We start from the raw sequence: 17,165 nt of genomic DNA, 5'->3' as shown, positions 1-17,165 counted from the left end.
AGAGAGAGAGAAAGAAAGGTCTTCCTTTTCTGTCCATTGGTTCACCTTGAAATGGCCGCTATGGCCAGCGCACTGTGCCGATCAGAAGCCAGGAGCCAGGTGCTTCCTCCCATGCAGGTGCAGAGCCCAAGCACTTGAGCCATCCTCCACTGCCTTCCTGGGCCACAGCAGAGAGCTGGACTGGAAGAGGGGCAACCGGGACAGAATCCGGCGCTCCGACAGGGACTAGAACCCGGGGTGCCGGCACCACAGGCAGAGGATTAGCCAAGTGAGCCGTGGCGCTGGCCACAAATGATATTTTTCATAGAACCAGAAAAAGTTCCTAAAAATTGTGTGCAACAAAATTAATGGAGACCATTATACTTAGTGAAATAAGCCATTCCCCAAAAAGATAAATACCATATGTTATCCCTGATCTGTGGTAACTAGTAGAGTACCAAAAATGTAATATAGTGGAGTGAAATTTACATTTTAGCTTCAATTATTGCTTACAGCCCTGAACAGTGTTTTTTTCCTTCTTTTTCTTACTGTTTGTTGAACTCTTTACTTAATGTAGATTAATCTTATAAGTATAAAGTAAATTGAAAGTAAATCATTATAAAAATTAAGAGTAAGGGGGCTGGCGCTCCGGCATAGAAGGTAAAGCCTGCAGTGCCATATGGGTGTTGGTTCCAGTCCCGGCTGCCCCACTTCCAGTACAGCTCTCTACTATGGCCTGGGAAAGCAGTGGAAGATGGCCCAAGTCCTTGGGCCCCTGCACCACTGTGGGAGACCTGGAAGAAGCTCCTGGCTCTTGGCTTCGGATCAACAAAGCTCTGGCTGTTGCAGGCAATTGGAGAGTGAACTGGAGGATGGAAGACGTCTCTCTTTCTGTCTCTGCCTCTCCTTCTCTCTGTGAAACTCCAACTTTCAAATAAATAAATAAATCTTTAAAAAAATATTAAGAGTCAGAAGGGAAGAGGCGGAAGGGTGGGAGCATGGGCGGGTGGAAGGGTGGGATGAGAAGTATCACTGTATTTTTAAATGTGAATACATGGAATTTGCATACCTTAAGTAAAATAAAAAAATAGAATAATGACCCTCCCCCCAAAATAGGATACTTATTTGACTAATTTCCTTTTTAACGGATTGATTTATTAAAATTTAAATTTTTTTCATTGATCTTTTTCAGTGTTTCTGAAATTCTGGTTATTATATTGGTATAGGTGTCCCTTTATTCAATTAGAATGGTAATAATATTTAATATAGTAATTAAAAATGTTTAGGTAAACATTTTAATTTATATTGTAGTCAAAGGCTTAATGCTCCACTAAATAGAGTTGAACAAGGAAAAAGGCAAAAGACCATAGTTAAGCAAGGATGTAGGCAGTTTATAAACAATAACCAAATGAAAATATTTGTTTCACTCATATACAGTAAATTTTAAAGTAATCACAGATAATTAAAATATAGTATTATGTCATGTATAACAAATTGACAAAGATATGACAAAATTTGAAAAAAACATTATATTTGTAGCAATTCTGATAAATACACTTGCCTTTTTAAAAAAGTTTTAGCTCCATCCTATAAGGGAAAAAAATGTAGTATTTCTGTGTTCAGGTTATTTTTGATGCCTACAGTTGTAAACATTTTGATGTAAAGATTAGAATTTCATTCTTCTTTGTAGTTGAATAGTATTCTATTGTTTATGTGCATCACATTTTCTTTATCCATTCATGTGATCATGGATAATTTAGTTGTTTCCATATTTTAGTTGTTTTGTACAATTCTATAAACAGTGGTGTTAAGCATCTTTTTGATACAAAATATGTTAATTCAAAAATAAAATGTAGATAAAGATCTGATATTAAAAAAGGAAAAAATATTACAGAATAATAAACATACTTAATGCTCTAAATGCTTGAAAATTGTTTTAATTTAATATGTATAAGTGTACATTGGTTTGCCAATCTCTGTAATTAGATTTCAGGCACTTTCTTCAACTATGCACTTAATGTTAATTTTTTGTGTCATCCATCTTGCATTAATATAAACAGAACAAATTTCAAATAGCTCATAGATAGAATTCTAAGAGTATAATGATACTTCCCTCCCTCCCTCCTTTCATCCATCTTGCTTTAATGATATTTATGCATTTCTTTAAAGTGGAGCAAGACCTTAAATATATTTATAAGTAATCTCAGTGAGAATCCTTCTAGATTTTTCATGATGGGTCTGAATCTGTTATGATTACATACCAGTTCAAAATATTTTTAACAATTTGCTTTTTTTTCTGAAAGATTTTACTTAGCTTTAATTGAAATCTTTAAAAATTCAAGTTAATGATTTTCTTAATATTCAGTTAAATAAGGTGATTATTTGGTGTGAGTAGGCATAAACAGTTGTGAGGTTTTAGTTTTAATTTAGAGAAAGGATACAATCGACTTAACAAGAGGAACAGATTTATGTGAATAGAACAATATAGTTCATTCCCTGTGAGTTTTCAGTATGCACAAGACATTGTAGGGTATATTTTATGGTGCAAATAGAATTCTTCAGACTGGTGGATAAGTTAAAAGAATAATAATTGTGCTTGATTTTTGTTTCAGTCACTGGGAATTTGGTTATAACTGCATATTTCATGCTCCAGTCCAAACATAGAAAGTCAAGATTTTTAGATATTTAACCCTCTGGGAAATCTAAGTGTTCATATGCATCATAGATGATTCTTATACTCTTATTTGAGAACCATGGTTGTATTATTTCCCTGTATTAAGCTTTTCAAAGTTATGTAACTATACTATGTACTGGTCTATAAGTCACCTCCTTTAATTTTCTTTTCTTAGTTTTTAAACTAATTCTGCATGTTCATTTTTACCAGATTAGTTTCAATATTTGGGCCCAGTTTTGTTGCACAGTGGGTTAGGCTGCTGCCTATGATACTGACATCCTTTTCAGCCAGTGTTCTAGTTCTGACTGCTTTGCTTTCTGATCCAGCTCCTTTCTAACACCCCTGGGAAAGTAGCAGAAGATGGCCCATTTGCATGGATTCCTGCCACCACATGGGAAACCTAGATGGAGTTCCAGATTCCTGGCTTTGGCCTGGTCCAGCTCTGGCTATTGCAGCCATTTGGAGAGTGATGCAGAGGATGGAAGATTCCTCTCTTTGTCTCTGTCTCTGTCTCTGTCTCTGTCTCTGTCTCTCTCTCTCTGTAACTTTGCCTTTTAAATAAATAAACAGATAAACCTTGAAACAAACACTTAAGTTTCCAATACTTATAAAAAGATAACATTTTCCTTTCAAATTATTTTGTTCCTGGTTATATTAATTTGATAGATGAAATTAGAGAGAACTAGTATTTGTACAATGTGAAATTTCTGTATCCACAGACAGGTTATATGTTTTCATTTTTTCAAGACTTTCTAATGTGCCTCAGTGGGATTTTAAAATTTTCTTTATGTAGTGCTACACAGTTCTTGTGATACATCTTCCTAAGGGTTTCCTCTTCTGTTATTCCTATTGAACATAGGATCTGTTTAACCATTTCCAACACACAATGTTTTGTACACTGAAAACTTGTTTTTTTAGTTTTGATTTTGTAGTCATTCTCTTGACTGACTTTTTTCTTGTTGTTTCTTACAGCTTTTGTAGTTGATTATCTTGTGTCTTCTAAATATATAGTCACAACTCCTGCAAACAATGTTTATTTTGCCCTTTCTGTCTCACCAAATGACTGACTTCCAGGCCCTCTGCTGTTCTGCAATATGGCACTGTGTCTCCATGAAGATTTTGCTTACTCCTGCTGTCCTTGGCTTTTGCCCACAACCCTTAATACCAGTCTAAGTAAATGATGATTGGACCTTTCATATGTGTTGCTTATTTCTTTATAAATCTTTCCTGAGTTCTGGAAAGCAACAACCTCCTGTGGTTTGCTTCCAGATGCACTGAGTTTGGCAGATATTTTTCTTATGCTGTGGTTTGGATTTGTAACTATTTTCTTATTTAATGGTACATGCTGATATTTTGTAAAAAAAAAAAATCTGTTGAGTTTCAGCTTGGATGCATATAAAAACTACCTTTATCTGACCAATTATCACAGGATGTCTTCCTCAATATCATTTTAAAATTTGAAAATATGTTATTTTAGTTCCTTTTTACTTAATTTACATTCCAAAAAGTCAGAATTTTTCCTGCATAATTTTGTATATCAAAGTTATGTCTCAGAAGGTTGCAGACTGTGGATACTTTTTGAAGGTGGATAATGGACATACAGGAATTCATCATGCTATTCTCATTGCTTTTTACATGTTCATAAATTTCCAAAGTAAAAACAATTAAATGTACTGAGTAAGGAAAAAATTCTTTATTTTGAAATCTGACAAATATTTACCAAATATTTTATTTTCATGATGTTAATTTTAGTAATTCTTTCATTAACTTGGAATTAATTTTTATTACAACAAGTAAAGTTGGGGGCCAGTGCTTTGGGGTAGTGGGTTAAGCCGCCGCCTGCAGTGCCAGCATCCCACGTGGGCGCCAATTAGAAACCTGGCTGTCCACTTCTGATCCAGCTCTCTACAATGGCCTGTAAAAGCAGTACCACATGGGAGACCTGGAAGAAGCTCCTGGACCTGGCTCCTGGCTTCGGATCGGCACAGCTAGGGCCATTGCAGCCAACTGTGAAGTGAACCAGCAGATGGAAGACCTTTCTCTCGCTGCCTCTCCTCTCTCTGTGTAACTTGGACTTTCAAATAAATCTTTAAAAAAAATGTTGGTGGATAAAGTTTTTTCTCATTTGAAGAGGTGACCCATTTTTCTAATGCTATTTATTGAATAAACTTTTCTTGCACTTCCGGTCTTTCCCACCATAACATTTTCATAGTGCTATTTTGATTATTTTCTAACATCTTTGTGAAAATTTGTTTCTGTACCATTTATTCCATCTGTTTACCTGTCAATTGTTACATAATAATCTTCTTAGAGTGTTTTCAATTTTAGTCATTTTCAATATCAATCATAGCAAATCTTCCTCTTTTTGAAGTTTCCTGAGATGTTTTAACTTAGTCATCATTCTCTTTTTTAACTTTTATTTAATAAATATAAATTTCCAAAGTACAGCTTTTGGATTACAGTGGCTTTCCCCCCCCATAACTTCCCTCCCACCCACAGCCCTCCCATCTCCTGCTCCCTCTCCCATTCCATTCACATCAAGATTCATTTTCAATTATCTTTATATACAGAAGATCAATTTATTATAAACTAAGTAAAGATCGCCACAGTTTGCACTCACACAGAAACACAAAGTGCAAAGTACTGTTTGGATACTAGTTATATCATTAATTCACATTGTACAACACATTAAGGACAGAGATCCTACATGAGGAGTAAGTGCACAGTGACTCCTGTTGCTGACTTAACAATTGATACTAGGCTCTAGTCATGAGTTGCCAAGGTTATGGAAGCCTTTTGAGTTCGCCAACTCCGATTTTATTTAGGCAAGCACATAGTCAAAGTGGAACTTCTCCCTTCAGAGAAGGGTACCTCCTTCTTTGATGGCGCGTTCTTTCCACTGGGATCTCACTCGCAGAGATCTTTCATTTAGGTTTTCTTAATAAACTTTGAAACTGTTGATTTCTGAAAGCAGTCACTTGACGGTGATCTAACTGGTATTAAACCTACTTAGTAATTAGAGAAGACTCATTGTCTTTCATCAGGAGCTGGATACACAGTGTGTTCCCCAGAATTAACCATGAGATTGTCAGGGAAATGCTAAATTACAAGGATAATCCTGGGTGAGCTATCATTTCTGGTTTTAATGGGCATCTCTTCAATGTTTTAGTATGAATTATGAGATTACAAGGTGGTTTTTATCAAGAAAGTACTTTTAGAGCTTTGCTAAAATATTTATTGATTGTTGTTTTGAAATCAAGTATTGATAATTCAATTTTACCTAATGTCAAATGTATATTTTATAATTTACTAATTTATGTAAATTAATTTTTATTTTTCTTCTCATTTTGATTATGCATTTATATTTTCCCTTTATCTTGATTAGATGGGTTAGAAATACTACTGTTTCATGCCTTTTCCCTGGAAAAATTCTGATTCTTAGATTTACTCTGTTACTTTTTCAGTTATTATATTTGATTTCGTTTTATTAATTATTCCCTTTTGTGTCCTTTAGTATTTTTTCTTATCCTCTAACATTTTGTGTGAGCATTTGATACATTCATTCTTTTTTATTTAATAATGAAAATATTTAATACTATGATTTTATAGTTTGTAATACAAACCATATATTCGATAGCTTATTCATTTCATTGCATTCAGAATGAAAGACAACCTGAAAAATAGTGGTTTCAGTAACCTTTACTATGAATCCTTCATTATCGTATTTATATCTCTGAATATTATATCATTAACTTGATAATGATATGATGTTATCATAATACTGATATATCCCTGGTATTGAGTTGTTTTTCCATCTTTAGATAAAAGACTCTCCATCTCCCCATTTATGGTTAAAAAGAATAGGTTTTTTCCTTTGACAATACTGCACATTAATCAACTGAAAACTCTTACAGTGTTCAAAACAGACATTTGGTTTTCACTCAGAGCTCGGTAAGTCAGCTGGCATAGTTTTGATTCAGATTCTAGGTCAAGATCAGCCGTCTGCTCATAACTTCTCACTACTACATCTATTCAAATTTGATTGATCAAAGCAGATCATTGGCAAAAGTCCAAATGGAGTAGAATAGTGTACTCTGTACAAAGGGACAAAGTGGAACAATTGCAAAATAGTAACATAGACAATCTTGATCATGATGATGGAACAAATGCTTAATTTAGGATTTTCTTTCATTGTCTTTTTTAAGCTGTAAGGAATACAATACCAAGAGAGCAAAGCTTGGTGAGTGTAATAGTTAAGGTGATAAGCCCAATGAGTTATGTGTTCAACCAGGATTTTAGTAGTATACTTAAAGACTAGAGCAGTTCATATGACAAAAACTGTCATTCAGCAGGGTAAGAGAACAGTTAATGAATTAATTTCAGAACCCTAGCTAATGGAACCAGGGTGAACGTTATATATAAACCCAGGTGTGAAATAAATATGACATTTATTCCTTTAAATTAATTATCATAGACTCTGAACCTGCCACTTTGTGATTTACATCACAATCATGTCTTCCTTATTCCCTCATTGAAGGCTATAAAGCAATCTGGGAGGCTGGTGTGGTTCACAGAGTGTGTAGAAAGAGTCTGGTTCACAAGCCATTAATACTGCTTCAGATATCCTCGTACTTCTGCAAGCATAGAAAAGAGACACAAAGGATATACACCAAAAGGTTATTAATAATTATATGGTGAATATGTGCACACGTCTAAGACAGGTTTGGAAGCATGAAGGGGACATATTTACCAGTTCTTAAGTTTGTAGCTAAAACTAGTTAGTTTTAAACTTTTCATCTACTTGAAAGGCAGAGTGACACACATACACACACGTACACACACAAACACACACACACACACACAGGACTTCCATTTGTTGGCTCAGGCAGTGGGCTAGCCAGTGGAGGAGCCTAGACTTGAACTGACACTCTGATATGTCTAGATACTTTTCAAATAAAGGCAAATATAAGTTGAGCATTTATTTCATATGTTTTATTAAGATAAAGTGACTATTAAATATTAAAAGTTTAGTGCAGTGTTTGCCTCATAGTAAAATTCTTCTCTTGGTGTGCTTGATTGCTCTATTACTAGCTTTCTTATGTTGTTATAAACATTTCCCAGCATCCAGTTTTTTGTGTGTGATCATATTTGTATTGGCTAACAGTGATCCTACATGATATTTTAGAGGCAGAAGTTAAACTACAGCTGTTAAACTCTGAAGTTCATTGTGGGTTAGAGATTATGAGTGTTGGATACAGTGATGTAGAATTCATTGAGACTTTCTCTTTCTTGTTCCATGTCCGTAATCTTTTCAACTGTCCATCCTATTCCACAACAGCCAGGCCCATGATAACATGCTTAATTATAAACTCACGAACATGATAGCCTCAGAAAGTCCAGTACTTTTGGTAGATTTCCACTTATACCCATATTGGCATTTCTCCAGAAGATGGATGTGTAATGTTTTTATATAGTCCTCCAAGTTTTTTTTTCCTGCTCAAGCAACTGCAAGAACTGTTTAGTAAACATTCCTTATAATTTGATTCATTTCTTCAGGTACTTACTCTTCTTGAGAGGTCTGTAGTGGTGTTCTCTGTAGGCAAGGGGTGACGATGGGAATTGTTGACACTGAAATGTCTCTGTGAATTAGAGGCGGTAGCATCTCAGGGAGCCAAGGACCAGGTTCTTATTGGCCAGAGCCAGTGGAGAAGAGTAAGGCTATCAGAGCGAACAAGAGTTAAAGCAGTATGCTCTCATTGGCCAAGATCTTTGGCATTGGCTAAAAACATACTCAGAGAGTAGCAGAATCCTGTCTAGTGCAATGAAGGTTCCCAGGGTAAGAATGGCCAAGTAGAAACTACTAACACCAATGCAACCTATTGAAATATTAAACCTCGGCCGGTGCTGCGGGTCAATAGGCTAATCTTCCACCTGCGGCGACGGCACACCGGGTTCTAGTCCAGGTCAGGGCTCCGATTTCTGTCCTGGTTGCCCCTCTTCCAGCCCAGCTGTCTACTGTGGCCTAGGAGTGCAGCGGAGGATGGCCCAAGTCCTTGGGCCCTGCACCTGCATGGGAGACCAGGAGAAGCACCTGGCTCCTGGCTTCAGATCAGCTCAGTGCGCTGGCCGCAGTGCACTGGCCACAGCGGCCATTGGAGGGTGGACCAACGGCAAAAGGAAGACCTTTCTCTCTTTCTCTCTCTCTCTCACTGTCCACTCTGCCTGTCAAAAAAGAAAGAAAGAAAGAAAGAAAGAAAGAAAGAAAGAAAGAAAGAACCTCAAAGAACACTGAATTCTTCTGGTAGTGTCAGCAACATGGGTTTGGAACATACAGGTTACATTTCCATTCATTTAGAATGTATCATTGACTAAGACATGGATATTGTTTTTTCCCCCTTTTTTGGAAGTCCCTCTCCATGCTACTCTAGTTGGAGGTCTTTGACTCTAATAAATCTTACTTTATAAATCTAAAAAAAAAAAAAAACAAAAAACAAAAAACAAACTGATACTGGAAAAGAACTTTGTATTTTGGTAAACTCAATCAGGTTGTATCTAAAACTAGCTGTTTTTACAGACGTGGCTTCAGATAGAGCAAATTAACATATTCCTTGGCGCTTTAATACAACTACAGATCTGGCTTGTGCTGCTTTCTCTATACTTATTAGTTAAAAACCCTAGAAGTTTACTTTCATCTGCAAAGAACTGTAAACAGGGCTGCTCCGTTTAGCCTTCCATCATAGTATAGTTCATAAGCATTTGATTGTCTTTGATTCAACTGTATGTTACTGTGGTCCACTGCATTGATACTATTCTGTTCAGACCTCGTAGGTAGGAAGTAGAAACTACTCTGTACCTTGGTAAGACAAAGTGGGAAAATTTACATTCATAGTAATTCAGGGGCCTGCAGACTTGGTAAAATTCCTAGAGGTCCAGTGGTGTGGGCATGGCAAAATATGTCATCAAATGATGCATCTGGTCCTGGTTACCAAGAAAGACTCACAATACATTCACAATTTGATATATTACTATCAAAATTTGCCATTATATGATAGAATTTCTTCATATTCATAAAGAACATATTAATACTGTATATATAGATGTCCTGAAGAGACTTACTTATATATTTCATGAATTTTTATGTTGTGTTTTCCTATTCTAAAATAACTGAATGAAAGGATAAGTATTAAATTAAAAAATCAATTTTCATACATAAAAATCACTCTTCAATAGGCCAGGGAATTGCTGTATGGACTCAGATTGTCATGTATCTGATTTCTCATCTTGACATTTAGTTCTCTAAGCTTGACAAACATCCTAATCCCAAATCTTAGGAAATGGTTTCATCTGTTAGGTATAAAGTGAAGATGTCTGATTAAGTTCTGCTTCAAGAGCACATAATGGAAAATGTACAGAATTTATATTGATGTTGTTAACAGTGTGGTGTGAATTGGCAATAATGTGATTTGATTATTATTCCAGATCAAACCTGAATAATGTGCAACATATGTTTATGCATATCCCATCAAAAACTTGTGTTACTTTCTGTGTATTAAGTTCATATAATAATAAATATCCCTAAATTAATAACCCAATAAATATGGCCAGTTGTTGTGGCTGTATGATCAGATAGTTACAGAGCTTGATCTCCCACTTTCAAAATTCAATGAATTTTCTGCTTATAACTGCATAGCAGTAAGCAAAGGATTCTTCCTGTCTTTGAAAAGAAATCAAAGAATTCACATCAGGTATTCAAAACTTGAGAACCTGCAGTGAGAGATTCACATCAACTGCAAGAAGACAATATCCTCTGACAAGTAAGATTCCAGCCCTATAACTGAGTGATCTTGACAAGCTGTGATCAATAATGCCAAATGTCCTTCGGACTGTTTCTTATCCATTGTTATATTGCTGAAAAAAGATTTACAGTAAAGATTCATTCACTTCAAAAGCAGACTTGAGGCTCCTGATGATGAAATAGATGGATTTACTAATGTCTCTGGAATATTACTACCCACGTATAATTTATATAGTACTAGGAATGAGAGTGGACATCAAAATGTATTTGATTAGCTGAAACTGGATGGATAATTGATATGGATATCATATTGCTATTTACTTAATGAATATAGGACATTTACAGTGAGAAAATTCAAAGAAAAAACTTATCTTAGGATCTACATCATCCTGGCTCTATAAGGTAGATATTTTTATGCTCTCACTAAAAAAATACCATTGGCATTGGGGAAACTTTCATAGCCACTGTAAAAAATATTAAACTACACCAATATGAAGTTTTTGTCATAGCTCTGTAAATGGAGAAAAAGCAGGAAAAATGCAATCACACTATAGAATACCAAAATAAAATATATTAAGGCACATCAAGACTTCAGTCACAAAAGCATGGGTTTGCCATGGAGTCATAATTAATTCATGTCCTGTCTCACCTGTGTTCAGAGAAAAGTGCCTAAACAAAAGGCATCTTCATTCACAACTCACTCCTCTCCTGCCAAATTCCAAGTGAAATGAAACCAAAGCAAGCACACTACAAAATCTGATTCAAAGGCAAGCACAGACACTGAAGCCATTAAGCACACATTTCCTAAATAAAAAATGAGTTGTCTGCAAGCTGTCTTGACACGGTCTGCAAAGTCTCACTGCACAAACAGCAGCTCGGCAGATTGTCAGAGAACTCCTGAGATAAACAAAAACCAAATCAAACCTCTCCCTACTTGTCTTTCCATTTCAGCTTCATCTTGACAGAAGAAAAAACCCTCTTCTACTTTGTAAGAGAGAGCCTAAATATCCCCATGTGGCATTTGGCCATTGCCTTTTGATTTTGAAATATAGTTTACAGGTTTTTGAAATGTATGAAAAAGATGAATGGTTAAAGATTCATCTAGGAGTTCAAAATGTTACCTACTTTTAATAAATTTATCAGCCAAATTTTAGAAAATATTTCAGAGTGGTTATAATTGTTAAGAGATGTATTTGAATTATGTTTCGGCATATACTATCTCAAAATTGGTACAATATACTTGACCTATCTGGGGTCACATTTTTATTTTAATGAAAATAATTGAAATACATACCTCATAGAATTATCTTAATAGCCAAATCAGTTAATATATACTGTAGGACAATTCATGTCATGCAGTAAATGTTACACATTTTAGCTTCAATATCATAATTCATACTTTATTGTTGTTATAGTTTTTGCTTGTTTTTAAGTTTTTAGTGCCCCCTGCCACTATATGCCACATTATATCATTTTATGTCTAGCTTAAATAATTTCCTTTGCTTTCTGGTTGTTTGCACCTACAAAAACTAATTGTGTGTATCCAGAGATGAGACAGGATGGATAGCCAGCAAGAGTGGGTGTTCTTAGCTTTTGAATTACATTAGGAATAATAAAGTGCTTTGACACAGTGGGTTAAACTGCCTCCCAAGACACCAGCATCACATATGAGTGCCTGTTCGAGTCTCAGCTGCTCCACTCTGACCTAGCTCCTTGCTAATGCGCTGGGAGTTCCAAATTGAATTCCTGGCTCCTGGCTTAGTCCTGGTCCTGTTATGGGCTTTGTGCTTATTTGGGGGCGTGAACCAGCAGATGGAATCTCTTTCTTTCTCTGCCTTTTCACCCTAACCCCCCACCACTCCATAACTCTGCCTTTCAAATAAGTAAGTGGAGCTCTCAGGACTCCAATCAGTGCTAATATGGCATTGTGGGCAACAGTTTGACCAGTTGTGCCACGAAGCTGGCCATATAAATAAATCTTTTAATGTTTTCATTATTTGCCTTTTTTTTTTTTTTTGACAGGAAGAGTGGACAGTGAGAGAGCGAGAGACAGAAAGAAAGGTCTTCCTTTTGCCGTTGGTTCACCCTCCAATGGCCGCTGCAGCTGGCGCGCTGTGGCCGATGCACCGCGCTGATCTGAAGGCAGGAGCCAGGTGCTTCTCCTGGTCTCCCACGGGGTGCAGGGCCCAAGCACTTGGGCCATCCTCCACTGCACTCCCTGGCCACAGCAGAAAGCTGGCCTGGAAGAGGGGCAACCAGGACAGAATCCGGTGCCCTGACCGGGACCAGAACCCGGTGTGCCGGCGCCGCAAGGCAGAGGATTAGCCTAGTGAGCCGTGGCGCCGGCCATTTTTTGCTTTTGATCCTTAAAACTACTCATAGGTAAAACTGCGAAGTAGGCAGATTTTTTCTGGATTTTCTTCTGTTGCTTGTTGCTCCTTGCTATACTTCTGCAACCGAAGTTTGAGAAGTACATCTGCTTTCAGGTTCAACTTTTTACTACAGGGCTCATTTTCTGGAGACAGTGGTCCATGTTTTGCATTATTCCATATTATTAAGGTCATTTGGTACCACCATGTTCCCAGTGAAGATACCCAAGTTCTCTATGTCTCCAGATTTTGATCCATTTGAAAATGAAGTATTATAATGTATTCATCAAATATGAATTCCAGCTTGAACGGAAGCCAACTAATGTGTTTTTCCAAATACTTCCTCAGTCTCCCTCATTTTGAAGTGATTGTGTCTTACCCATAAGAAACACATCTTATGTAAGCCCATTATTTATATTCACTGTGCATTGCTCTTAAGTCCTCTTATATAGTTCATGTGTAAGAATAATACATTCTTGGGGCCGGCACTGTGGCTCAGTGGGTTAATATCCCGGTCTGAAGTGCTGGCATCCCATATGGGAGCCAGTTCTAGTCCCAGCTGCTCCTCTTCCGATCCAGCTCTCTGCTATGGCTTGGCATAGCAGTCAAAGATGGCCCAAATCCTTGGACCCCCTGCACCCAGGTGAGAGACCTGGAAGAAGTTCCTGGCTTCTGGCTTCAGATCTGCACAGCTCCGGCCATTGTGGCTATCTGGGGAGTGAACCAGCAGATGGAAGACCTCTCTCTCTGTCTCTACCTCTCTATATAACTCAGTCTTTCAAATAAATAAAAATAAATATTTAAAAAAAGAATAATACATTCTCATATACCCTTTCACTAAAATGCAAGTTCAGTTTAGTGTTGCTTGAATTATCATTTCATTCTTGAAATTGGAAGTTTATTGTCTGTGGAGGGAATTAAAGAGATTTCTCATCCTTTTCATATTTTAAGATGAAGTTATTTTAATTTGATCTACATTTTCCAATTTACATTTAGGGTCCTTGAGATAACTAGTAGTTTTTAAAGAGGATACTATTGCCAAATGAAGTTGAAAAACATTGCTTTTTCCATGTTACTTTTAAAGATTCATAATACATGTTGTTATGTTAAAGGGTATGGGAGGTTTTATAAAAAGACAAACATATTTAACTTTAACCTAACATTTCCATTGTACTTTGCTTATAACATTTACTAGCAAATCATCAAAATCCTGAAAAATTATTGGAATATACTCAGATCACTAAAATAATTGCTGTATCTAAAGATGAACTTGATATAAATAAAAAGTCCATAAAACTGGACATATGCTCAACCCTTTCATTGTTTAAAAATATTTGAACTGCTTTTCAAACTTTCTGTCTTTTGGAATTGAACACTTGACTCCACAAAGAAGCAGACTATTAGTTTTATTAAACTGATAAGTGAGTGTGAACTAACATCCACACACTGAGAGAATGGCAAATGGTGCATGACACAGCCTCTGTGTAACTTACTGCATACAGGAAGAAATCTAGGTTGTCTTACTCTATGGACTATATAGTGGCTCACACAGTGCTGCGAATTAGCCTAAATTGAATCTAGATCACAGAAAGCTTTTTATGCTGATAGCAAAAATGTAGCTATCATTCCTTTCTCTAAAGAAAAGTCAGAATAATTGAAACTGAACTCGACTAACGTGTTAATGTGTCTTCAACTCTTAATGCAGTCGTTGAACATAGACACAGAAAGTCTACAATGACTGTTATTCTTATAGCTCAGTAGCTCTGCCAAATGCTTTTCATTAAGGGGGAAAAAGGCATTCTATGAAATGTCTCAGTTCCTTGATAGAGGCTGGGAGAATGTTAATTTAGTTTTTTTTTTTTTTTTTTTTTAATGCAGGACCATGATGATCTGAGCTCGAGAAAAGTGGAAACAAGTTATCCCTACATTCCACTGTCTACTGGAAAAGTCCTCATGTTTCCTTTCATTACCCTCCCAGAAACATTGAGGGACACCACATGCATCCATAGAATACTGTAATTCCAGTAACTAAACAAGCTTCTATTTCCCTCCAGTTTTCTTTTTCAAGTTTTTACATGTTTTCTGAAGGCAGAAGCAATAGATCAGGTTGTGCCTCTACCGATGCCTTCTCCAATTAACTGGCCTTGGAACTCTCATCTTTTTCCTAATTTAGTCTAAATGACTAACTTGTAACACATTACTCTGGTATTAAGAGGCATCCCAAACAGCTGAAAGTTGGAATGTATTTTCCTTTCTTGCTCTTGAATCTATTCCCAGGGCATTAGAGTAACTAGAAAATATAAATTTATTGCTCTAGGGATTTCTTTTCCTTTCAATCACCTTTAATAAAAATAAGAACTTTGGAGTGTAAAAGGCTTGCAGTAAGTTTAAAGTGAAATTAAAGAGGGACATGATGGGTACAGGGAGAGTGTAGGAACAGCAATGACACAGATGAGAGGGAGATTTTCCCAGTTATAAATGTGTTTCCAGGAGCTTCTCCAGTATAGGAAAGATATTTGAGGTTAGCAGTTAAAAAAATAGTGAGACAGGGAAAAACTAAGCATAAAAATCTATGGATATATAAACACTGTGGAAATTAAAATTCCAGATATTAAAACAGAGACAATGGATTCAAGAATAAAGTGAGTACAGAATAGACATTTGATGCCGTGATGATTAGTTTCGATTGGAAAGTTGAAAATATCCAATTTTTTTTTTTAGATTCAAAAATTCAGAGGCCTTTCTTCCGGCGCTGCCAACTGAGAGGAGGAAGCAAGAGGTGGCAGGTGGTTCTCGCAAGGATTTACACAGCGCCCCGCCAGCCTGAACGGGGGCGCTTAAGGTGCCAGACAGGAGTCCCTCTACTGGGAACAGAGTGGGCTTCCGAAGCTCTGCGCCGCAAAGCGGGACCCTGGGGTCGGTCCCTGGGGTATGGACGCGCCTGGGGAACGGCGCCCGAGGAGTCTTTAATGTTGGCGCCTCAAGCCTCGCGGTTTCATCCACGAGGAAGTACTCTGGCCGGGCCACGCCAGCAAATGTTTCCTCTCGACCTGCGATTCGGAATGGGGGCCTGTCCGACTGCGGTGTGGCCTCGGGACCCTCACCCGCAGGGGCGAAACCGGCGTGCCCCCTGAGGTTCCAGCGCTAGGGTGAGTGCACGTGGAACTTCGTGGGGTTGACGGAGGTAGGCGACCTGAGGTGTGGGCCGTGGGTGGCTGGGGCTGAGCTGTTGGCAGTGGAGGTGGGCGCAATGTTAAAGCAAAAGGAGTAACTACGTTAGAACGTCTCTTACTGAGCTAGAATGTTTATAACTACGTTAGAACGTCTCTTACTGAGCTAGAATGTTTAGTTGGCTGCTTTTTGCCTCCCCTCCCCTCAGTTGGATTCATGCAGATATTTGAGTTGTGCTAGATTCTGTTTTCCCGATTATACAAGGGTGAACCAAACAGGTAACTGTTGGATCTAGTTGGATTTGTAACTATTTGCGCCTTCACCCTTTTGTGTAATAAAATACACGGATACTTAAGTGCTTCAAGGTTGTCTGAGAATGTGACAGGACCCAGCTGTGAAATGAGACACACAAGGTACTAGGAGCTTGGCAGGAGGGAGCCTTCCCACGTTTGAACGAGGGACCAGATGTGCCGGAGAAGGGTCAGGACTGGGGAGAGTGCTGTGAAGCGGCAGAGAGAGTTCATCAGGGCCTCAAAAGTCAGGATTTGGAGTCTGGCTTCTTTTTCGTGTTTAGAGCCCTAGCTTGGATTGGAGAGCGCAAAAGTGGAAGTTTAGAGACCGTTTTGGCTACTTCAGTCTCCAGTGGGAGGATTTTATTTTTATTTTATTTTTATTTTTGACAGAGTGGACAATGAGAGAGAGACACACAGAGAAAGGTCTTCCTTTGCCGTTGGTTCACCCTCCAATGGCCGCCGCGCTGATCCGAAGGCAGGAGCCAGGTGCTTCTCCTGGTCTCCCATGCGGGTGCAGGGCCCAAGCACTTGGGCTGTCCTGGGAGGATTGTAACGTTGTCAAGGGGAAGGCGTGGGTCATAGTACAGTGTATATGAGGGCTGGAATGCGCAGGACTTGTTGATGGATTGGATGTGGAGCAGAATGGCTCCCAGAGTACTGAAATAATAACATTTACTGGCGTGGCGGAGATGGGGAGCCACTGCATCGTTGGGGTGATTCAGAATTTTCATCTGGACTTACTAAGTTTGAGGTTGCTTATGTGAGGTCAGTCATGCAATTGCATTTGTATGGGGGCCTTGTATTTTTTGCATGTTTTCTTTGTTCACACTTTGAAGGTGGGGTATTACCCCCATTTCATACATGGGAAATCTGTGGCAAAGAAA

The sequence above is a fragment of the Oryctolagus cuniculus genome, chromosome 11 (genome assembly GCF_051225735.1).
Source record: "Oryctolagus cuniculus isolate XC-2025 breed Fujian yellow rabbit chromosome 11, ASM5122573v1, whole genome shotgun sequence".
Classification (NCBI taxonomy): Eukaryota; Metazoa; Chordata; class Mammalia; order Lagomorpha; family Leporidae; genus Oryctolagus; species Oryctolagus cuniculus.
The sequence above is the reverse complement of the archived record's forward strand: the minus strand, read 5'-3'. Positions refer to the sequence as shown.